The sequence below is a fragment of the Atractosteus spatula genome, unplaced genomic scaffold (assembly GCF_055471065.1).
Source record: "Atractosteus spatula isolate fAtrSpa1 unplaced genomic scaffold, fAtrSpa1.hap1 Scaffold_36, whole genome shotgun sequence".
Taxonomy (NCBI): Eukaryota; Metazoa; Chordata; class Actinopteri; order Semionotiformes; family Lepisosteidae; genus Atractosteus; species Atractosteus spatula.
In genome coordinates, this window is record NW_028296864.1 from 220,320 (window position 1) to 245,668 (window position 25,349).

The 25,349-nt window shown below is 40.6% G+C and overlaps 1 long non-coding RNA gene across 1 annotated transcript; it reads left to right on the forward strand.

Annotated features, from left to right (window-relative positions):
- Positions 1-2,877: 2,877 nt before the first annotated feature.
- Positions 2,878-4,786, forward strand: LOC148807325 (uncharacterized). Its single transcript, XR_016088911.1, has 2 exons — positions 2,878-3,389; positions 4,261-4,786. It is a non-coding gene; the product is annotated as an uncharacterized LOC148807325 (long non-coding RNA).
- The last annotated feature ends 20,563 nt before the right edge of the window (positions 4,787-25,349 follow it).

The following is a 25,349-nucleotide window of genomic DNA, read 5'->3' on the forward strand; positions in this document are numbered from 1 at the left end:
CTGAAACTGTCTGGGTTATCTGTGGTCGGTTATCTGTTTGTGATTTTTTTTAAACATGTCCTTTTGTATCAATAAGTAGAGTCATGGCTTCATCGGCTTTGGCTTCCATATGCAAACGTAATAATGGTAATGCCTGCTTCATACAATCCCTGGATTGTGTCTCCTTTGTTGGAGGCAACAAAACACGCTTCTCTGTTCAATCTAAAAACTTTATCCATATTCTGTCTACCCAAAGTGAATAGTGTTTCAAAAAATTCATCCACTTTCAGAATTTGACAGAAATGTTCACAACTCATCAAAACACGCTTCTCTGTTCGATCTAACAATTATATGCATATTCTGTCTAAAGTGTAAAGTCTAAAGTGTGGTCGACAGGTCTTTTAAGAAATGACAAATTCTGGATCATGTCAAAGGAGCAGGAAAAGTGGATTTAGTGAAGTGTTTGCAGTGATCCTGTGGCTCTGCCCTCAATACTATGTGATTGATATATTTTATGTCATGTGTGGGTATTTGTCCCTGGTATTAATCACAGGCAATCTCAACAGAATAGAGTTCCATACTACAGAGTGCTTCAGAGTTCCATACTGCCTAAACATAAGCAGCTCTTGCTTAGTAGATTATATCGTAGCACAAAGATAACAGCGAAACCACACTACAGCATAACTGTTTCACTTTTTCATTTAGAATAAAAAAAAAGTTCTTTAAAATTCAATGCATTTGTATTCCTTTTACCTTTCTGTTTTGCCTTTTCTAACTTGTAAGGACAATATCTCCACCTTGTTAGTAATGTCTTGAGGGAAAATTTTTATTTCAATTATCTATTTGATTATTTTTTTTATTTGAATTGAGCATTTAGCAGTGCTATTTTTTTAATTGAAGGCCTCTACTGTACATAATGTGAGTTTATTTAACAAAATGAAACAAAATGAAAGGAATGCATTTTTATGAGGAAAACAATGTTGATATTACCGTGATAATCTTCCTTAGATCATGTATTGCATCATTAGGACAGTTTGTGGGCTTGAATTACAAAAATTTTCATGTGCTATGGTACAAGATAAACAAAAACATTTATTTTAATTACATTTGTTTTTTAAAACACATGTAAGAATTTATTTAATTAACATTAGTGAAATAAAAACATTTTAAAATATTACTTTTAGTATATTTACTCCTTAATGCACAATGCAATGATAAGTAGTGCACACATGCACAGGCGTGTCTCAACAGGCACAATACTCCATACTCCAGAGTGCTTCAGAGTTTCATACTGCCAAAACATAAGCAGCTATTGCATTGTAGAGCACATAATAGCACAAAGGTAACAGTGAAACCGCACTACAGCATTACTGTTTGCTTTTTCATTTAGAAATAAACACAGTATTTTTTAAAATTCAATGCATTTCTATTCCTTTTACTTTATCGCAGCTTTGCCATTCTTAACATGCGTGGACAATATCTCCACCTTGTGGTCATTTTTGGTAATGTCTTACTTTGAGGGTAGGGTTTTATTTCAATTCTCAAATCATAGTAATGTAATTTTCTTTAAAAAAATGAAACAAAATGAAAGGAATACATTTTCATAAGGAAACCAATACTGATATTCCCATGATAATCTCCCTTAGTTCCTGTATTGCATTAAAACACTTTGTGGGCTTGAGCTACAACGATTTTTCTCTTCTGTGATACAAGATAAATAAAAACAAAAGAATTTATTTTAATTAATTTTGTTTTATAAGCAAAAAAAAACATTGAAAAACAATAGAAACAGGAAGTAAATAGGCTACACAACAAGACACACCAGAAAGACATGAATAATCACAGGGAACTAGGAACAGGACAGAAGTAGAGCACCCTCTAGGTGTACTGGGCGTGACAGTTGCATAATGCAATGAACAAAGCATTGCTTACAGGCCACTGAGACAGAGCACTATGCTTTTTTACAAATACCTATGCTTGCTGCAAAAATTACAGTTTTGTTATTAGAGCTTACATTTTGGCTGCAGATCTGCAGTAGGACCTACAGGTGATTTAAGAAATGACAAATTCTGGATCATGTCAAAGGAGCAGAAAAAGTATAATCAGTGAAGTCTTGGCAGTTGTCCTGTATCTCCAGCTTCAACACAGTGATATATATATGCTCCTGTGATTTATTGGTTCATTTATCGCCAGACGGGCCAGAGATAGTGTTGTGAAGTACATCAACCCACAGGAGCACAAGGGTAGACCCACAGCACTGTTTCTCCATATACAGGTGTGTATACATATACATGTGTGTAGCAATAACATTGCAGCAGGAGTGACATTGATTTAGAGCTCGCATTAATGGGATGTTGGTATGGTGTGCACTGAAGGCCATCAGAGCTCAGCATATCAAAGACCGGGTTCTAAGTCAAGCTGTTGCATCACAGAATCACTTCTAAACCTTACCTCCAGTATATTTAGTGCTTAAATGTCCATGCAATGAGGATAGTACTGCTTACAGGTCTCTAAGATGGTGCGCTGTCCCCGTTGACAGACATGTATGCCTGCTGCAACACTTATCCTATTTTTCTGATCATGTCAAAGGAGTAGGAAAAGTGTAATCAGTGAAATGTTGGCAGTTGTCCTGTATCTCCAGCTTCAACAAAGTGATGACTAAAGTTGCTGGGGTTTATAAGATGTTTATAAAATGTATAATGTATGTATATGTTTATAAAATGTACATTAAGGCAATGGCAGATATAAACAGACAGTGTTACAATCCCTGCCTCTCGGCAACGAAAGAGGCAGAAGAAGGCGTAGCCTTAGTTCATTAGTCCACCTATCAGTGTATGCTTTCACCACCACACCTCCGTCTCATCTGGTATTTAAGCATTAGTCTTTCCCTACCCCCTCGCTCAGTATTGGTTTCCCTTTCGAGCTACTTAGTTGCGCTACGCCTTCTACCTCCTCGTACTGTTCTGGTTCCGACTTTGGTTTATCCCCTTTTACTACGTCTTTTGGATTACGGCTCGGCTTCGGTTGCTTTCTCCTAGTTTGGTTCTCTGGCTTCCCCTGGACTCTCGGCTCTCTCCTTCGTCTACGGTTTTGGATTACGGTCTGGCTTTGGCTACTCTCTCCCTGTTTGGATCACTGGCTTCCCCTGGACTCTTGGCTCTCTCCTTCGGCTATGGTATTTGGATCACGACTTGTCTCTATCGGCTCCTGCAAGTGGGTTCACTACTTGGTTTCGGTTTCACTGGCCGAATCCGTAACAGACAGGAGAACAAAGGGCCCAATGACTATTTTGGTTCAAAACTTTTTTGGAAAAAAAAAAAATTCCTGTCGTCAACCCCAATATGGACAGACATACTAATGGGCAGATTTCAGCAATACCAAAAAATGGACAGACTACATCAATTTCTGAGGTAAAGTTCAAAATGAATGTGTGTAAAGGTTAGGGACCCTTTACAAAGCACATGAAAGGGAATTTTGCGATCATTAAGACTGAATTTGTCTAGAATAAGTAAGTCTCCTGCCCTTGTGGAAGAGGAGGAATGGAACAAGAAAAGAAAATTGCACAACATCTCAGGCATTCATTCCAAAAATCCCCCATCAAGACAATCAAACATTTTTAGTCTAAATGATAAATGCAAAATTTATGGTCATCCAAATGATCACAAGCCACCTATCATTAAATTCTAAAAAACAAGTTAAAAAAAAAAGCCCTAAACAAGTGCTGGTTTAATTTTGTCATGTAGTGTGTTGCTAATATGAATGCAATACAGACCAAAAGAAACATGGAATTCTATTCTAAAGGTTTTAAGATTATGCCTGACTGTTTACTGAATTTGGTCAAACCTGCTCTGCTTTTCAAAGCCACTGCTAGATGAGATATGCGAAGTGATATCTTCAATAGATTTCACGAGAGAAATTGACCCAGCAGATTTAATAATTCCCCTTATGTCCTGCGTTGTTTGTGGCCAAGTAAACAGTACCTTTATTACTTCCCATGTAGACGTTTGCTAGAATTGTAGTTTCTTGCATACCGAATACGAATAAGTCAGTCATTTTTTGGTTGCACAGATAGCTGATTTTTTCATGAGTTTATCAACCCTCATACACAAGTCTTTGCTAGAGAACATAGTGACACAGAATTGCTCAAAGTGTAAGTAAACAGTGGTCTGGAAGCAACGATTGGCTGGTACTTTCATGCATTGGACAGAAATTTAGAATTAAAGCATCACAACACAGCCAAAACATAGCATAGACTAAACTAATGTTGTGTTTGTTTTCTAGAAAGAAAGGAGGCATCAGACAGAGACATATGTTGATCAAACAATGTACTCACGGTTGAGAATGCCAATACTCATGAAACACAAAAAAACCTGGAGCCACTGAACAGTTACATATCAGCTCTACTGCATAGTAAAGAGGCACTGAAAGAGTCTTTGAATAGCTTGCAATCAGTGACAAAGAAACGGACAGCGTTACCTGTAACAATACACAAGACTTTCAAGACCCTTCTGGGATCTAAAGCTATTCAGATTTCCAAAAATACCAGTAGATGCTGAACCAGGTAAAATCGACATAGAATCTAATATTAGAGAATTTCTCGCAAAACATCTATGATCCAAAATTGGACTCCCAAGCCGTGAACTCCCGGAGGTTTTCTTGCAGTTAAATGAGGTTTTTCCTCTCCCCTGTGCTGTGTAAAATTTGTGTGTCCAAAGGATAATAGGCCAGATAGCTGAAGCAGCATTTGAATGCTTTCTGAGTAGTTCTACACTCAAAATAATAAAAGCTGATCTGATTTAAGAGACAATCTGTAGTGTTTTGATACAGAACACCTGCAAGGCATCTTCACTTCCCAGTCTATCGGAATGCATGGGGGGAATCAATTATCAACTGGTACTTGGGTAACATGAGAGCCATCGTTTCCACATTACAGGATCAAATCATAAAGGCTCCATACCATGTCTGTGGCAGAGCCACCTTCCCAGGAAAGACACATCACCATTGAAGGTCTATTCAATATTTTGGCTGTTTCAATACACTCCAATAAAGTTAATAAAGCAGAAGACCAAAGTTTGATAATATGTCTTACATTTACACTCCCAAACAATTATCCCATAGACAGTAAGGAAAAAAGTGTGAAATTGACACTTTATTTCAAACCAGAAAGGATGATCCACTGGTGAAGTGTTAACAATGCCCACATTGCGATAACATGCCCTTTGAGAAAAATCTCGTATCGGCCGCTAAAAGGCCCCTATAAACCCCAGCAACGTTGGCAAAGGACGCTCATCTGGCAAAACCATGGTTATATACTATTAGCTGGGGGTCTGTAGAACAGATCTGAGTCACTTTTGGAGAGGGACAAATTTTGGTTTGGTTGGGAGGGGAATGAGACCACTCCCTGTCCATCACTGCATGGTCCCAGTCTGGGAACAGCAGGTGGTCTTATCAACCCCAGCGATTTTGACAGAGACACTTACATGACAAAAACAAGGTGATTTTTTATTAGCTGAGGGTTTGTAGAATAGATTTGAGGTATTTTTGAAGTGGCACAATGTTTTTTTGGCTGGGAGGGGAGTGATACCACTCCCTGCCCATCGCTGCACGGTCCCAGTCTGGGAATAGGAGGTGCTCTACAAACCCCAGCAGTTTTGACGGAGACATTTATCTGACAAAACAGTGGTGATTTTCTATTAGCTGTGGGGCTGTAGAATAGATTTGACATATTTTTGAAGAGGCACAAATTTTGGTTTGGTCGGGAGGGGAATGAGACCACTCCCTGTCCATCACTGCACGGTCCCAGTCTGGGAATAGGAGGTGCTCTATAAACCCCAGCAGTTTTGACGGAGATGCTTATCTGAGAAAACCATGGTGATTTTCTATTAGCTGTGTGTCTATAGAATAGATTTGAACTACTTTTGGAGAGGCACATTTTTTTTTGTCAGGAATGAGACTTCTTCCTGTCTAGCAGTGCACAACTCTGTGTCAATTTGCAAGGAGGAAGTGATATAAAAACACCAATAAGATTGCAAGAAAGTAAAAAATTAATGAAGAACGGCAATTTCCTACCTGAGGGTCTATTTATCATATTCCACCTAGTTTTGTGGATGTACAAATTGTTGTTGTGCTATAAATGTGACATTAATTGGTCCAGGGTTATTTTTTATGAGGCAGGTTTTAGGGGGCTTTTATTTTGAAGGGTGCTGCCAAGCCAGCGTCGCCTAATGTAGCTTCCTGCTACTGAAACCGGGTGCGAGCTGCACGATTTGACTGATTCTCATTTCAATCTGAACCATCCTCACACGGGGCACCAATAAATGTAGGGGTTTTGTGAATTTACTGGGACAATTTATTAATTGTAGCAGCAATCACGAGGTGGTTCGTTACGGCTTTTAGAAAATCAATCGATCAGCGACGCACACACACACGGATTCAATCAACGAGATACATTTATTAATACATAACCTGTGCATAAAACATAACAATCTGCCTGGGTACAGCTGGCAGATCTTACTGTGAGGGCTATCAAAGTGCAAGGTATATAATAAGGAAGAGATGCAAAACACAAAGCGATACACAAAATATACTTTAGTATACCGTTCGGCTATACTATCGTTAATCAGTCTACATTAGCTACTCAAAAGTAAATACATTACTTATATGAATTGAATTGATACCAACTTGTGTTGAGGTAACAATTGAATATGGATATGGATTCGTATTTCCCAGCACGGGCACCAAGACCAGCTAGCGGCTGCGGCGTTCAACAGGCGTCGTCTGGCTCCTGGCCAACCAGTCGGGGTGCAGCTCGGAGTCGGACGAATTAGGACCGGGTAAAGTTAGCTTGAAGTTCGAAAACGATTTTGGCACACCTGTAGCGTTTACACGAAACCTCTTAAGAGTTGCGAGAATACTTCCTTTGTGTATAAAATAAATTGTGAATGCTTTCTCAGCCTTTACTTTGTCGTTTTTATGACATTTTTTTGACCAAGCACGAATATTCTTTTGTCCATATCTTCACAATGGAAGCACAGAACGCCTTCAGACCAAATGCATTTTAAAGACCACGACTTGTGGATATTTCCACAGCCTCTACATCAAACTATCAGTGAGCTAATTATCTTTTTTTAAACCTCCGGTTTTTCATCGATGCATAATTACGCACTAACTAGAACCCGGGGGACCGCTGTGTTCACAAGTTCACAACGCGAGAAATACTGTTCAATACGGTTTCGTGCGAAAAACCCGTATATGACCATAGGAAGCAGAACAGCGCAGTCTCCAATTACCCAGACTGTAAGCACGGGAATAAAGCTTTGTTTGATTTCTGAAACCCTTCCTTTACGTCCTGTTTTCATTCAGGTAAGGGTCAACTATATTCACAATACTACTGGCAGCAGGAAGATTAAAATATTCTTTACTCAGCAGCTTATTAAAAACAGCTCCCATGATGTTCAAACCGACTTTTTACACAGAACACTGACTCAGCTTTGTGTTCTGAATCTCTTTTTGTCGTGCTTTTATTTAATGTGGCACAATGCACTGGGATAGGGGTATTCTGTTCACAAACCAATAGCATTTAAACCACAGCACCCACAATGCTGCAAGTAAGTGTTTTGCACACTAAGCAGGTCCTCTGACTTTTCCCAGCTTTGTTTTGGGTTGTGGAACCTTTATTTTTTTATGATTTTTTAAGATAACACTACAGGTAACACACTGGGATAGGTGGGTCTTCTTCATGACTCAATAGTATTTCAGGCACAACAGCCACACTGCTGAAACCAAGTGTTTTACACACCAGACAGCCCCCCTAACCCTATACAACCTTGCTGTGGCTGTGGCCCCTTTCTTTCTTTTTTAATGATTTTGTGAAGATAACACTACAGGTAATACACTGGGATAGGTGGGTCGTCTTCATGGCTCAATAACATTTCAAATACAACAGCCACACTGCTGAAACCAAGTGTTTTACACACCAGACCACCCCCCTAACCTTATACAACCTTGCTGTGGCTGTGGCCCCTTTATTTATTTTTTTATGATTTTTTCAATATGGCACTATTAGACAGGCAGTACATGGGGATTGGGGGGTGCTATTCATGAGTCAATAGCTGTTCAAGCACAACAGCCACAGTGCTGCAACCAGGTGTTTTACACACCAGACAGCTCCCCTAACCTTATAGAACCTTGCTTTGAGTTGTGGAACATTTCTTTATTTTTTATGATTTTATGACTGTAATCAAGTGTTGTGCTCACTAGGCAGGCCTCCTGACCTTTCACAGTCATGCTTCGTTGTGTGAAACTTTAATTCTCTTTTTAGGATTTTTTTAACATGGCAACTTCCACCGAGATGGGTGGGGGGTGTGGGGGTGCTCTTCAATAGCTTTTTCATCTATACACACAAACGGATGTAACCAAGACATTCAGAACCTGTCACGCAGGGGCTGACTGCTGAGGATAGGGATCCAATGCGGTGCCCTTGGTAGGGTTGGCGCGAGACGCAGGCGTAGTCGGAGTAAACAGGCAGGGGTCCGAGTCCGGAAAGGCGTAGTACAGGCGTAGGCACAGAATCGACAGGCGAAGGCGTAGTCGAGGGACTGGCAGGGGTCGGAGTCCGGGAAGGCGTAGAAGTTGCGCCTGTCTAATGGTGCCATATTTAAAAAATCATAAAAAAATAAATAAAGGGGCCATAGCCACAGCAAGGTTGTGTAAGGTTAGGGGGGCTGTCTGGTGTGTAAAACACTTGGTTTCAGCAGTGTGGCTGTTGTATTTGAAATGCTATTGAGCCATGAAGACTACCCACCAATCCCAGTGTATTACCTGTAGTGTTATCTTTAGAAAATCATTAAAAAATAAAGAAAGGGGCCACAGCCACAGCAAGGTTGTATAAGGTTAGGGGGGCGGTCTGGTGTGTAAAACACTTGGTTTCAGCAGTGTGGCTGTTGTGCCTGAAATGCTATTGAGTCATGAAGAAGACCCACCTATCCCAGTGTGTTACCTGTAGTGTTATCTTAAAAAATCATAAAAAAATAAAGGTTCCACAACCCAAAACAAAGCTGGGAAATGTCAGAGGACCTGCTTAGTGTGCAAAACACTTACATGCAGCATTGTGGGTGCTGTGGTTTATATGCTATTGGTTTGTGAACAGAATACCCCTATCCCACTGCATTGTGCCACATTAAATAAAAGCACGAGAAAAAGAGATTCAAAACACAAATCTGTGTCAGTGTTCTGTGTAAAAAGTCAGTCTGAACATCATGGGAGCTGTTTTTAATAAGCTGCTGAGTAAAGAATATTTTAATCTTCCTGCTGTCAGTAGTATTGTCAATATAGTTGACCCTTACCTGAATGAAAACAGGACGTAAAGGAAGGGTTTCAGAAATCAAACAAAGCTTTATTCCCGTGCTTATGTCTGGGTAATTGGAAACTGCGCTGTTCTGCTTCCTATGGTCATATACGGGTTTTTCGCACGAAGCTGTATTGAACAGTATTTCTCGCGTTGTGAACGTGTGAACACAGCGGTCAACCGGTTTCCAGTTAGTGCGTAATTACGCATCGATGAAAAACCGGAGGTTTAAAAAAAGATAATTAGCTCACTGATAGTTTGATGTAGAGGCTGTGGAAATATCCACAAGTCGTGGTCTTTAAAATGCATTTGGTTTGAAGGCGTTCTGTGCTTCCATTGTGAAGATATGGACAAAAGAATATTCGTGCTTGGTCAAAAAAATGTCATAAAAACGACAAAGTAAAGGCTGAGAAAGCATTCACAATGTATTTTATACACAAAGGAAGTATTCTCGCAACTCTAAGAGGTTTCGTGTAAACGCTACAGGCGTGCCAAAATCGTTTTCGAACTTCAAGCTAACTTTACCCCGGTGTCTCTCTCGGGGACCTACTAGTAGTCCGGCTGACTAGTAGAAAGTCTCTGTGCACAGAGGGTGACCGCGGGTCTGAGCAAGTCACTCTTCAGGGGGAAGAAACTTTGTGTAGCGCTGTTGCTGAATAAAAACGTATTCAACTTGTCGACATGAGTCCAAACGTACAGATGCAGCCATTCAAAACAAGCGGGCGATACCGCATTATTTTGCGGTGCGCTTGACACGGTGTACCGCAAGTTACGGTATTAAAACTGTAAATTCTCACATAGTTCCGCATAATACCACGTGGTACCGCAAGTAAAATAATAGTATCTGGAATTTCCGCAAGGTGGAGCTAATAAAGCTCAACCTCTCATGTTTGAGCTGTCGCCATCAAAGTCTTTACCTTGAACTTGAACTTTATGAACTTGTAACCAGTACTTTATGCCATATGTAACCAGTACTGGTACAATGGAATTCTTACTTACAGAAAGTCTCTCGATTGTAAAACAAATGTAAAAAACAAAACAAAGTGCAAACAGTGCATCAAGACAATATACAAACAATAGACAATGTGCAAGTAAACATGTAGACAGTTTGAATGTAATCAATACAGACGTGTAAACAATGACTGGAGATGTGCAATAGATAAGAAATCATAATGAGGTAGATGGTGATGGTGTAGGTGTGGTCCGAGGGGGATGGCTAAATGTGTTCGCCAGTCTCACTTCTTGTGGATAGAAGCTATTGAAGAATCTAGTGGTAAGTGTCTGTATGCTCTTATATCTCTTGCCTGAGGGCAGTGGGGTGAAGAGCTCATGCCCAGGGTGGTGACTGTCCTCTGTGATGGCCAGAATTCTACCACGGCAGCGGTCCTCATAGAGCTGTTTAATCTCGGTGAGACCGCAGCAGATGATCTTCTGGGCCATATTGACCATTCTCTGCAGTGCCTTTCTTTCTCGCGAAGAGTTGTTGCCATACCACACGGTGATCCCGTTGGTGAGGATGCTTTCGATGGTGCAGCGGTAGAAGTTCACCAACACATGTATTGGCATCCCTAATCGCTTGAGGCACCTCAAGAAATAAAGGCGCTGCTGAGCCTTCTTCATGATAGAGTCAGTGTTCACAGTCCAGGTTAGATCTTTAGAGATGTGAATTCCCAAGAACCTAAAGCTGGTGATTGTTTCCACTTCCGTTCCATCAATACTGAGTGGGCTGTGAGTGTATGGCCTGTGTCTCCGAAAGTCCACTATTAGCTCTTTCGTTTTCTTTATGTTCAAGTCCAGGTTATTGCTATGACATCACCTAAGCAGCTGTACGACTTCATCCCTGTAAGTGGACTCGTCATCATCACTGATCAGTCCTATTATAGTGGTGTCATCTGCAAACTTAATGATGCGGTTGTTGCTGTGTCTTGCTGTGCAGTCGTGAGTAAATAGGGAGTACAACCTTGGACTCAGACAGCAGCCTTGTGGGGTTCCAGTGCTCAGGGTGAGTGGTGTTGATGTTTTATTGCCTATTCGCACCACCTGTGGTCTCTCGATAAGAAAGTCCAGCAGCCAGTTGCAGACAGAGTTGCACAGACCTAATCCCCTGAGCTTTGTCACCAGTTGACTGGGTATGATGGAATTGAATGCTGAACTGTAGTCCACAAACAGCATTCTCACATACGAGTTCTTAGTGTCCAGGTGTTCCAAGGCTGTATGCAGAGCCAGGGAGACAGCATCATCCACTGATCTGTTGTTCTGGTAGGCGAACTGCAAGGGGTCCAGGGACTCTGTGATGGAGGAGTTGATGTGTGACAACACCAGCTTCTCCAGGCATTTCATCACCACAGATGTTAATGCTACTGGGCGGTAATCATTCAGGCATGTCACTTTTGCCTTTTTGGGGGTTGGAACAATAGTGTTTTTTTTAAAGCAGGTGGGGACCATGGACTAAGATACCGAAGATATTACTAATGGTATTTATAATTAATGACCTTGGACAAGCTGTAAACTCAAAGTATTGCCCTGGTCCACATTCTTTTTTCATTGACCGTCTTTGTAAAAGTAACACCACAGCATTTAGTTGATCCAATCACGCATTTGTTTCCAATCACGCAAGGTACAGTAATTTTTGAGAATCTCCAATTCCCCATGCCTTTCACATGCTCATAAAATATATTGATTTAGGAACATTAACATATTCCTGTATGTAACGTGTACTGTATACACTATGTATATGTATATTTAATGTCTTTACTGTGCCTGTTTAAGTATTGAATATTTATATGGAATTTTACCACTGAAGGGAAATCTTAGTAGCTGAGCATAAAAAGAATAGGAGCATAACGCGTGTGAAGGCCATAAATGATATTAATTTTGGAACATAAACATACAGTATTACAGTATGTAAACTATATATGGCTGGTCTCGGTACTTTAAAGAAAAAATACACACCAGTATTCCATTTCTCCCTAAACATTTTAAGCATCGAAGTCTTTAACAAATACGCTCGATACCGGAGTCAACAAGCATACTTTTAGAATTTGATTAATAGGGAATACAATGTGGAATCGCGTATCTAAAGAAATTAATAACGATATAATTATATTCATGTACTACAACACAAGAATAGTATATGCTGTTTCACCACTCCTTGTGTGACTGTGCTGGTAGCCTGTTGGTCTAGGTGCTGGGTTAATAACTCACTGATTGGCTGTTCAAATCCAGCCAGTGCCATGACTTTATTTTTTAACAAACATTTTCATTTCTTTGAAAAAATAGAATAGTAATATTATGGACAATTAATTGACAATAAATATAGAAAAGCACATATTAAAATTGGGAAATTTGGTTTCAAAAGTCCTCATATCAACGATGCCTATACTTTTTTCCTCTACAGTATGCTAATCTATTGTAGTGCATTCGCCCCCCTCTTAGGCTGCGCAAACAATCTTTTAGATTTTTATAGAGAAATGGAGGCTGTACAGTATGCATTACAATATAAATATTTACTGTCAAACTTTAAATCAACAATTGATTTAAAGACGATCTGTCAAAGCGCAATGAAACCTATTACTCGATTCTTATGGACGCCCGGTCCCGCCAGGGATTTAAAAAAAACATGGAATTGCGTATCTAAAGAAATAACAGTATACAGTAACTATGTTCATGCACAAACAGTAGCATGTTAAGTTATTAATTTGGGTGTCTCCTCTTGCCAGAAAGCGCTAAATTGCATTTTGAGTGCAGTTTTGGACTTTTTTAAATTACAACCCATAAATAAGCTGATACTGTTTAGACTTTTAATTATTTTAAATTATTACAGCAGCACAATGTGCTTTTTCATGAAACCTCCTCGAGTAACGAAATGTCTTGCGTTGTACAGCTTTTCAGCTAAATACTGTATATTTATCACTTACGCCTGACATAAGAGTTGCCCGATAAAAACCGGTTGAACAGCTCTGTTGGAGGTTTTGTGAAAAAGGAGGTTTCTCTCTAGGAGGTTTCGTGAAAAAGCTACAGGCGTGCCAATCGTAATCGTTTTTATTTTTAATCGTTCTATGCAGATGGCTGGTGGCATGTTCCATAAGAGTATGGTAATTAAAAACCATTAATACTTTCGTTGGAGTTTAAATAAAGTTGATGTTTTCTCTAGGGGCTGCTCGCCTGCGTCTGAATAGCGACTACTAAGCTGTGAAAACATGTGTCTGTCTTTCCGTGAGGGGAAGGGAATCTGATCTGATCTGCAAGGCCCTTTGGCTACAAAACTAAAAAGAAGATACACTCTCGCCCTCTCTCTCTCGGGGGGCTGGTCATGTGTCTCTGTCTGGTCGGGGCGCGGGAGAGCCAGTTGGCAGGTGGTGACGGAGAAATAAATAAAGGCAGCTTTTGACTCCGCAAGTCTGAGTTTTTGTGTCCTTCATCATTACACTATCATTCTGTCCATCGAAAACCTGTTTATATTTGACCTTTCAGAACACCGACTGTATCTGTTTTCTTCCTAGCACAATTTATGAGCACTCTGTGATTAAATTAATTCTCATTACATTATCATTCTTACTGTGCATAACAAGGAAGATAAATAAACATAAGGTTGTTTAATGACGAACTATTGTTTATCTCATGGCTAAATAGTCAAGTCTAGCCAAAAAGAGAAAACATCGACTTTATTTAAACTCCAGCGAATGTATTAATGGTTTTTAATTACCATACTTTTATGGTACATGACTTTGCTAAAATGTATTTAAAAATAAAAACGATTACAAATGCCAGCGGAGAGAGAGAGAGCGTATTCGCAGAAAAGGTTAAAACTACCACTTTTTATACACACGTTATTTCACGTTAGTTACTGTAATACTGTATGTTTATGTTCCAAAATTAATATCGTTTATGGCCTTCACACGCGTTATGCTCCTATTCTTTTTATGCTCAGCTACTAAGATTTCCCTTCAGTGGTAAAATTCCATATAAATATTCAATACTTAAACGGGCACAGTAAAGACATTTAAATCTTTCTACGACCGACCAACGCACCACGAGGGCCCTTGTCGGTCAACCAACCTCTGACATCAAGGACTGCAATCCAGATGTTCCCAAGAATCTCACAGACAGATAGGCGCCAGGAATGACCATTGATCATGATAGCCAGGCATGGTTGGGCACATCCCCATTTGGGAGCTGCTCCTTATCGGAGAGAAAACACCTTAAATCAGAACTGCATGAATAGCTTCTCTGGCTGCATCACAGAGATGAAAATGAGAGAGAATGGGCCTCATTTAGGAAAGCAGAGCAACACTTCTTTCTGTCTTTATTAATAGGCGTTGCCGCTACAGGAGTATACATATATATCACTTTGTTGAAGCTGGAGATACAGGACAACTGCCAACACTACACTGATTACACTTTTCCTGCTCCTTTGACATGATCACAAATTTCAGAAATTACCTGTAGGTCTTACTGGAGATCCGCAGTCAAAACACAAGCTCTAGTAAAATACGATAAGTGTTGCAGCAGGCACACATGTGTGTCAATGGGGATAGCGCACCATCTTAGAGACCTGTAAGCAGTACTATGCTCATTGCATGGACCTTTAAGCACTAAATATACTGGAGGTAAGGTTTAGAAGCAATTCTGTGGTGCAACATGCCCGACTTACAACCCGGTCTTTGATATGCTGAGCTCTGAAGGCCTTCAGTGCACACCATACCAACATCCCATTGCTTCAGAGCTTGCATTAATGTCACTCCTGCTGCAATGCTTTGCTACAAATCTGTATATGGTTTTTGAAAGAGAAAGTGCAGTGGGTCTACCCTTGTGATCCTGTGGGTTGCTGTACTTCACAACACTATCTCTGGCCCATCTGGAACTAAATCCTGATCCTGATTATTGCCTTGGGCATGTACCAATAAATCACAGGAGCATATATATACAGTATATATGTATGTTACTGTGTTGAAGCTGGAGACACAGAATCACTGCAAACACTTCACTGAATACACTCTTCCTGCTCCTTTGACATGATCCAGAATTTGACATTTCTTAAAAGACCTGTCAGCCTGACTGCAGGTCCGCAGCAAAAATGTAAACTCTAGAAAAATATGATAATTTTGGGCAGCAAGCACAGGTTTCTCTCAGTGGGGACAGTGCTCCGTCTCTGAGACCTGTAAGCAGTACTATGCTGCTAAAGACCTGTATATGTTGGTTTTTGAAGGAGATGCAGTGCAGTGGGTCTATGCTTGCTTAGATTCCACAAGACACATTTATCCGTCTTTAGAACTGCCTCTCTGTCCCCAAGTCAGAGAACAGCAGGTGTCTGTCTCAGGATATACCCAGTCCCTCACAGACAGAGGAGATGGAGGCTGTAACATCCTGAAGTAAAAGTAAAGATGGGGTTAAAATTAAGTCCTTTCTGCTTGAAGATTAGACTTCTAAGCAACAGGAGTTTATGGCAGGAAAGGGAGAACTGATAAGGATTCCAGATGTGAGCTAGGAGAGCTAGGGAACCCCCTGGGGACTTAGTCCTTGACCATTTGGCCAAAAAGCTGTAAACTGGCCAAACACGTGACCTCCCCCCTTTACCATAATAGCAGTGATGTCAGAAGCGGAAAGGAAAGAATATATAAACCTAAAGTTTGTACCAGCACTTTGAACAATATTTTGGTTTTGTTGTTTCTTGCGGGAAACAAGACTACGGCTTTATTGTTCCTTGCATGCAATAAACACATCTGTTTAACTTCATCTCGGGATCCAGGACCTTATTCTTTCTGTTACAACAATTTTGGCGTAGTCGGCGGATGCTCCAGAAAGCGCAGAACTTCCCATTAGCAGGAGTGCACATTACTAAGAGGTAAGGACTCCTCTTTTTAAAAAAAGTCCAGACTCTCTTGTCTGACCGATGGGGAAGTCTCTGCTTCCTGCAAGAATCGCCCGAGATGATGGAGTAAACGTGAGTTCCTGAATTCCTCTGGCCTGGGGAAGACACCGGTGTATGTAATGGGTGGTTGGCTGTAAGTCCAGAATTTGGTCTGGCAGGCGGTGATCCGTGGTATTGTGTACAGGCATTCGAAACTAGTGTTGGGTGTATGCCTTAATTGCATGTGTGAAACTAGTGTTGCGTGCATGCCTTAATTGCACGTGGAGTTTTTGAACGGGTTTGGACCTTTACCGTGAGGCTCAGGACAGGTGTGGGCCTTAATTGTGCCCAGGGTTCTGAAGCTTGAGTGGTGCTTTGAATGCACGTATAATCCAGGATTGGGTCCTGAGAGTAACTACGCCTTGATCATGCATGGATAGGCATGGCATGATTTTGTTTTGTTTTAAAGGGAACAGGAAAGACGTAGATGATACATGTATGTTTTTCATGTTTTCCTCCGTTTAAAGGGAGCAGCAGAGACGTAGATATAGATGTATGTTTCTGGTGTATTTCTTGTTTGTGAACATATACACATGCACGACACTTACATAAACACACCTCATAATAAAAGAGCAAAGCACTAAGTAGCAGGATTTAAAGGACGTTGAGATCCGAGAATAGCCATGATTGAGCTCAGTGCTAAAGTCCACCCTGGGGCAAAAACAGAGATGCTGGCATTCTGGGAATGGTGAATTACTGATCAAGGAAGGGAGTTCTCAAGGTCTCGTTCCTTGCCTGTGAACAGTGCTGTGTAAGTCCTCTCTAAAGACTCTGAGAGGCATTTAGATCTGGCGGTAACAGACGCCCATAGTTGAATAAGTGCAGGAATGCACAGGTTTTTCAAGTAAAAGCATCCCCCTACTGTATGAGCTGTTACCTCACACACGACAAAGTAACTCTTCAAGAGACCGAACATGTGTGCTAACTGATGGTCTGAGAAAGTAGTGTAAGGGTCTGTTTATATATCGGAAAAGTGTAAGTTGACGGAAAAGAAGGAAAAATATGGGAAAAGCTGAGTTTGTCAGAGGGAGTTTGGGGCGAAGACACCTGTAAAGAAAGCATATGAGTATTGGCAAAAGCACAAGGATGGAGCTGCCACCCTGCTGCGCGGCCGGCACCAGTGGTGGCAGATACATGAGAAAAAAAGAAAGAAATTGGAATGCGATTACTAAAAAGTGTGTTTACGGGAGAAAAAAAAACGAAAGAAATAAATGAAAGAAAATATATTTTTACTCGCTACGAAAGAGTATGAACAAAAGCGAAAAGAGGCAGTGCAGGTGTATCAGAAACTAAAGAAAGAATTAGTTCCTGGTCGCACTGCACTAGTTAATGTGTTACAACTGTCAATTAAATTATATCCTGCTCTCCCATAGGGGAACAGTCAGGCAGGAAATGAAAATAACTGGGATCAATTCCCACAGTGGCCATATGGAGATGGGGGATCTGATTGGGTTGACACTTGATGCGAGTGGGATAAAGACGGATCAGGGACTCCCCTAATAAGGGAGGGCGCCCGCAGATCTGTACTCTCACCCGAAGTGGGAAAGGACTTGATGTAGCAGGGGCTGGCGCTGTTGATGACAGCGTTACTCTTACTCTGTCGCGCACCCCGTCGAGGGGGCCCGCACTCGCACCTACCTTCCCTGATTCCCCCATACGATCAAATCCAAAACTGGAAGATATTGACCGGAGGGCTAAAGAAGTACCGCATCCGAAATTAGGAATGCAGCGAACCTGGAGTGCGCTTCAGGAATTAAAAAAATACATGTAGAAGTGAAACCAAATACAGTGCATTATAGTACGAAGAGAAAAATATATTCTTGATCTGTATGTGTGTTTTATGAATTTGTGTGTGTGTGTGTGTGTAAGTGTAAGTGTGTAAAAGACCACAGTGCGTAACTGAGTTTTGGTATACTAAATGACAGTGCGAGTGTGTTTGGCCAGCTGGACTGGCTAGAGATGTAACTAGAGAGACTTGACGAAAATCAACTTAAAAAAGAGATTGGAAAATATGAGAGCGTCTGAAACATACAAGTACAGTACAGGTGGACTTAAAAAGGAGTTAAGATAAACAGTTTTTGTATTTATATACAATTAGTTGTAATAGGTGAACCAAAAGTTGAATTTATTTTAATGGCTTTAAACCTGATACTGCAGAAGGCGCAAGCAGGATGAAGGAAGCAGGGACATGCCCTGTGGTTCAACTGACAGGAAACAACAGTGAAAAATATATCACCCAGCTAAGAGCTCTGTCTGGGGAGAATAAACAGTCTTGTGAGAGATCTGTTTACCTAAAGATTAGATCCTGTAAATTCCTTATAGACTCCCTAAGTCTGTCCCAGTCCAGTGCATAAAAGGAGTTAAACCTAAAATGTACTATAAATGGGGTGTCGGTTTCTCTGTTATGGGATACTGGAGCACTAATGTCATGCTTGTCTCATTTCACAGTGTGCTATAGAGTAATGTACAGATGCAGCCATTCAAAGTGTGCGGCACAAACACGTATCGCGGGTAATTGGCTACGTCATCGCGCGTCATACCGAGGTACATGATTGGTTGACCGAGAGGGGCACTTGTTGGTTGGTCGTAGAAAGATTTAAATGTCTTTACTGTGCCTGTTTTAGTATTGAATATTTATATGGAATTTTACCACTGAAGGGAAATCTTAGTGGCTGAGCATTAAAAGAATAGGAGCATAACACGTGTGAAGGCCATAAACGATATTGATTTTGTTACATAAACATACAGTATTACAGTAACTAACATGAAATAACGTGTATAAAAAGTGGTAGTTTTAAGCTTTTCTGTGAATACGCTTGATACTGGAGTCAACAAGCATACTTTTAGAATTTGATTAATAGGAAATATAATATGGAATCGCATATCTAAAGAAATTAATAACGATATAATTATATTCATGTACTGCAACACAAGAATAGTATACGCTGTACAATGTCTGTTGATACTGTTTGTGTAGGGCTGTTTCACCACTCCTCATGTGGCCTTGTGGATGGTCCTGTGGTCTAGGTGCTTGGCTATTAAGCCACAGGTTGGGTGTTCAAATCCAGCCAGCACCATGGCTTTTATTTTAACAAACATTTATTTGAAAAAATAGAATGGCAATATTATGGACAATTAATTGACAATAAATATAGAAAAGCACATATTAAATTTGGGAAATTTGGTTTCTGTCAAAATGCAAGGAAAACTTTAAATTGATTCTTATGGACGCCTGTCCCGCCAGGGATTAAAAGAAAACATGCAATTGCATATCTAAAGAAATAACAGTATAACTATGTCTGTGCACAAACAGTAGCATGTTACATTATTAGTTTGGGTGTCTCCTCTTGCCAGAAAGCTCTAAATCGCATTTTGAGTGCGGTTTTTGACTTTTTTTAAATTACAACCCATAAATACAGCTGATACTGTTTAGACTTTTAATTTTTTTAAACTGTATTACAGCAGCACAATGCACAATGCAATGTAAATCGCTACCTTTGTCTTCTGCGTAATAATGTTCAGAAATAAGAAATTAGATTGCTCATAAATCTAATCACTTATTCTACATAAACACAGCGTAATTGCTCTCTGAAAATGCTCTTTTTCTTGTTCGTTTTGGAGACCTTGATCGAAACTGATTTGAGATGTCAGAACGGATTTATTTTCTGTGTATTTCTGTGTGCGCATTTCCTACATTGCTTCATTTGTCGAGATTTTAACTTTATATTTATGCTCAGGATTTCAACTATAAATCGTACACTAATTACTAGCAGTAAATACTGATGTTTTGCTCCCTCTTACCACAAAAATATATATGTATTGTAGCTGGAATGAACTTTTTTTCGTACGTGTCTCTACCTGCTGCGACTCGAACAGGCAACCAGAGGTGGAGGTGCGTCTTTCCGCCTCCATAACTGAAATGCCAAACAGGAGTGGCGCAGCGCGGTTTTCATCACTTTATGCGGGAGTGCTGGCTGTGACGAATTAAACCAATTTCACAGGTATTTTCAAAGTAGAAGGGTCTAACAAAGTCATGTACCATAAAAGTATGGTAGTTAAAAACCATTAATACTTTCGCTTGGGTTTAAATAAAGTCGATGTTTTCTTTTTTGGGTAGACTTGACTATTTAGCCATGAGGTATACAACAGATTGTCATTAAACAACCTTATGTTTATTAATCTTCCTTTTTATGCACAGTGGGAATGGTAATGTAATGGGAATTAATTTAATCACAGAGATCTCTCTAGTCGGGGCGCGGGAGAGCCGGCTGGCAGGTGGTGACGGAGAAGAAAATGAAGGCAGCTTTTAGCTCCGCAAGTCTGAGTTTTTGTGTCCGTCATCGTTACACTAGCATTCTGTCCATCGAAAACCTGTTTATGTGACCTTTCAGAACACCGATCTGTTTTCTTCCTAGCACAATTTATGAGCACTCTGTGATTAAATTAATTCCCATTACATTACCATTAGCACGTAAAAAAAATTGCGTCGAAAAGCCGGGCGTAACAATTGTTTCCTTTTTCTGATCACTCACTGTTTGGATACTGGTCTCACCTCCCCTGTTCCTTGTTTTCTTGTTATTTGCTGTGTATGCCTGCTGCGATCCACTCCTGCCCTCACACCTAAAGAAGACTATTTTACATTTATTTGTGCGGTCCATAGTGCTATTAACCCTTGCTAATACGTTTGTGGCCTTTTCAAAGCCTGTGCTGTCCTTTGAAAGCGAGATGATCTCTGGTTCTTTGACAAAACAAGGCTCGCCAGATAATGTGAAAAAGACACGACTCGAAACCTGTTTTTATAGCTTTTAAAGTCGTGCAATGTGTAAGCAGGAACACATCATTATATCTTATATATGAAAAATACATAATATAGCTCACAAACAAACGCAAATGTGTTTTTAATAAAATGTTTTTATTCATTCATAATCTCACTCGCATAACTCATATTCCCGAGTGCCCCCCTCCCGGTCTAACGATTTCAGGAAGACTAAGGAAGGACTAAAGAAGTTGTCATCTGTTGTTGAAGCTCTGTGAGCTCGGTGACTTTGAGACCACTTGTTATCCCAAGTTATTCGAATCACCACAATTCAAATAGGGAAAAAAGTGCTGACTGACAAGATTTAAGATGTGGCTGTCAATGTTAGATTAAAAAAAAACACATTGCCCGACGTTAGTTACATTGCTTGAAAAATAATTTTATTTCGAGAGTGGATAAGTAATTCAAGTGTTTTTTTTAACTTCCTGAAAAACAAGTAATAATTTAACAATATGTGCAAATGTTTTATGATATGTCGCTGTTGTGAATGTCTGTGGAGTGTATCTTATTTGCCTGTCCTGACTGGTGGAGCTCATCCAGCTGTGTCTGGATATCTTGGTCAAATATTCGGCTAGTGTTTATTGTCTGTTTAGGGTTCTGTAGCATTCCACACGGCTGGACAGCTTGTTCCCCCCTCCCGCCCCTCTCTGTGTACAGTCGAGCCTCCTGTCCAGCTCTACTGTACACAGAGAGGGGCGGGAGGGGGGAACAAGCTGCCCAGCCGTGTTGTTGAAGCTGATACTCTGGATTCTCTCCAGACACAGCTGTATGGGGTCCACCATCCAGGACAGGGGGCTCTACTGTACACAGAGAGGGGCGGGACAAGCCGATACATACTCTTAGAGTTTGATTAATAGGGAATATAATATAAAAATATAGCACTAAAAATAAGATACACTCTACAGACATTCACAACAGTGACTGTCAGAAGATAGGACACAGTGACTCAGACACCCGTTGAATGAAAAGGGGCACTTTAATGTTCTGTACGGCTAATATTAAAGCCAATACTTTAAAATTATTTTCTGTATGTTTATCAATAGTGATTACTGGCCTAATTCGGCCCTGCACAGGTTGTTAGGTGTTTTTTTCTGCACATGGAGGATGTTTCTACAGATCTCCATGTGCAGAGTTTCTGTGGGGTGTTTGTCCCATTGAGTGTACTCCTGGTCTGTGAGGGGACCCCACACTTCACTGCCGTATAGGGCAATGGGTTGGACTACACTTTTAAATATTTGGAGCCAGATTCTTGTTGGTGGATTGATGTTGAAGAGCCTCTGGTCTTGTCCAGATTGACTGTCAGCGCCCAGGTCTGACAGTGCTGCTCCAGCAGTGCCAGGTTCTGCCGCAGCACCTGTTCTGTGGGCGACAGCAGAAAAACACCTTAATTGTGAACCAAATGGAATGGCCTCTCTGTATCAAGCACCACTGAGATGAAAGAGAGAGGGACTGGCAAGGGAGCAGAAAACTTAATTCCTGTATTTTAATCAGCCTCGCCGCTACAACAGTATCTAAAACATGCTTCTTACAGTTAAGAAATATTACAAAACTTTCTCTCCACTCATGACACAGAGAAATTAATACATGCTCTTGTATACAGCAGGTTAGACTACTGCAATGCCCTATTATCAGGGAGCACCCACCACTCTTTCAACACCTTACAGCGAATTCAGAATGCAGCAGCTAGAATTGTTACTAAGAGCAGAAAGTACGACCATTTAACCCCCATACTTAGCTCTCTTCATTGGCCTCCTGTCAGGTACAGGGCGGACTTCAAAATCCTTCTACTTACTTACAAGGCTCTCAGAGGTCAGGCATGTCTCTGTCTAATGGAACGTATTAATGTTTGCCATCCAAATCGCCTGCTTAGATTACAGAATGCAGGTCTTCTTCATATTCCATGAATTAATAAAATAACAGTTGGCAGTAAAGCCTTTAGTTACAGGGCCCCTAGCTTATGGAACAGTCTCCGACCCCATGTTCAGGATGCCGAGTCAATCTCAGTATTCAAATCCAGACTGAAGACTTATTACCTCAGCCTAGTCTACTCACACCTTACATTATAGCCTGCTGCAACCATGGCTGCAGGTGCTGCAGTACATGCCATTGTGTGTCTCTGTGTTGGCACATCAGGTAGATACATCTGTTCTGACCAAATTATCCTATTCTCCTCCCCACATGTCTGAGTTGGATGCTGCATCACTGCCATGGAGCCAAGAGGGACATCGTGGATATAGCTATAATTTAGGAGGAATTGACTGGTCTACAGAGATCTGCATGGAGTACTAACATACAGAGGCAGATGATACACAGATGATACACAACACAAAACATGATGGATGGATGGATTAATACCCTCATCGTTTCCTTTTTTAAATTACAGTATATAATCGAGATCCACATGGTGTTAAACTGCCCTACCAGTTCCTGATTGGCTGATTGAGGTGGAGGATGAGTAACAATACACTCTGACCTTAGGGTTGTAAACCTTGGGATGAGACTCTTCCATGGAATCTCCCAGACAGTAAGGCGCTGTTGTAACAGAAGAAATAAGGTTCTTGATCCCGAGATGAAGTAAAACAGATGAGTTTATTGCATGCAAGGAACAATAAAGCCGAAGTCTTGTTTCCCGCAAGAAACAACAAAACCGAAGTATTTTTCGATGTGCCGGTACAAACTTTTAGGTTATATAGTCCTTGCTTGCTGCTTCAGACGTCATTCGATGTTATGGTAAGAAGGGGGGGGGGTCATGGTATTTGGCCAAATGGTCAGTTTAAGATTATGACCCCAGGGGGTTCCTTGCTCGCATCTGGAATCCTTATCAGTTAACCCCCTTTCCTGCCATAAACCCCTGTTGCTTAGAAGTCTAATTTTCAGGCAGAACTGACTTAAGTTATCAACCCTTTTAACATCTTGTCTCTTACTTCAGCGCCAAAGATGACCATTTATTAGGGTGACTGGTGAATCTCAGCCTTGGGAGCTGTTCCTTATCAGGAAACCCTATCAGCTAGAAAAACCCCTTCAATGTGAACCATGGAATGACCTCTCTGTGTCCAGCACCACTGAGATGAGGGAGAGAGAGACTGGCAAGGGAGCAGCAAACTTAATTCCTGTATTTTTGATAAGCCTTGCTGCTACACAGTTTACATTTATATGTTACATACTGTATGTTTATGTTCCTAAATTAATATCATTTATGACCTTCAGACACGTTATGTTCCTTTTCTTTTTATACTCAGCTACTAAAACTTCCCTTTAGTTGTCAAATTCCATATACATATTCAATACTAAGTGGATTTAAACATGCACAGTAAAGAGATTAAATGATAAAATCATTTCACAAACAAACAACCAGGGTTGTACCGTGCATTTTGAATGGCTGCATCTGTATGTGTATGCTCTTGTGATTTTTTGGTACATGCCCGGGGCAATAATCAGGATCAGAATTTAACTCCAGACAAGCCAGAGATAGTGTTCTAAAGTATAGCAACCCAGAGGATCACAAGGGTATATCCACTGCACTGTTTCTCCTTAAAAAAACAACATATACAGGTATGAAGCAGTCACATTGTAGCAGGAGTGACATTGATTTAGCGCTTGCATTACGGGGCTTGTGGAATCTATAGGGTATGATGTTTACTGAAGGCCTTCAGAGCCCAGTATATCAATGTTGCACCACAGAATCGCTGCTGTAATGGAAAGTTACTGCAGAAAAGTGTTTTATCCTAAAAATGTCATTTACGGGCAGAGCTGTGTGATTGTGATTGTACCCAGCGAGTCAAGGGCATGGGATGTTCTAAGAATATGTCTATCTCTACCCCAACAAAAAGGCGATACAAAACTGCTCATAGCTGTCTTCTCTGTCTGTCAAGACTAAGACCTATAAGAACTGGAAAATTACTGTCTTGCCTGTCTTTGTATTACTAACCAACCATAACGAAGTAAACAAGCTGAGGTGTTGCATCAGCTAAGTGTATAAACTAAGGGACCTTTCCCTATTTTACCTTGGAAATCAGCTCCCACTTGCTGCACAGACTAGTGGTTGCTGTTTTTCTCTATTGCTCAATATGAATAAATGCCTTACAGAGTGATTGAGAACACCTTTCCTGGCTCTTCTTACATAAAGATTCCACGACACTTTTAAACCTTACCTCTGGTATACTTAGTTCCTATTGCTTAATGCATGACGAAAGTATTGCTTACAGGTGTCTGACATAGAGCACTGTGACACCCCTTGAAACAATCCTGTGCATGTTTCACGAATTATCATATTTAACTAGAGCTTACATTTTGGCTGC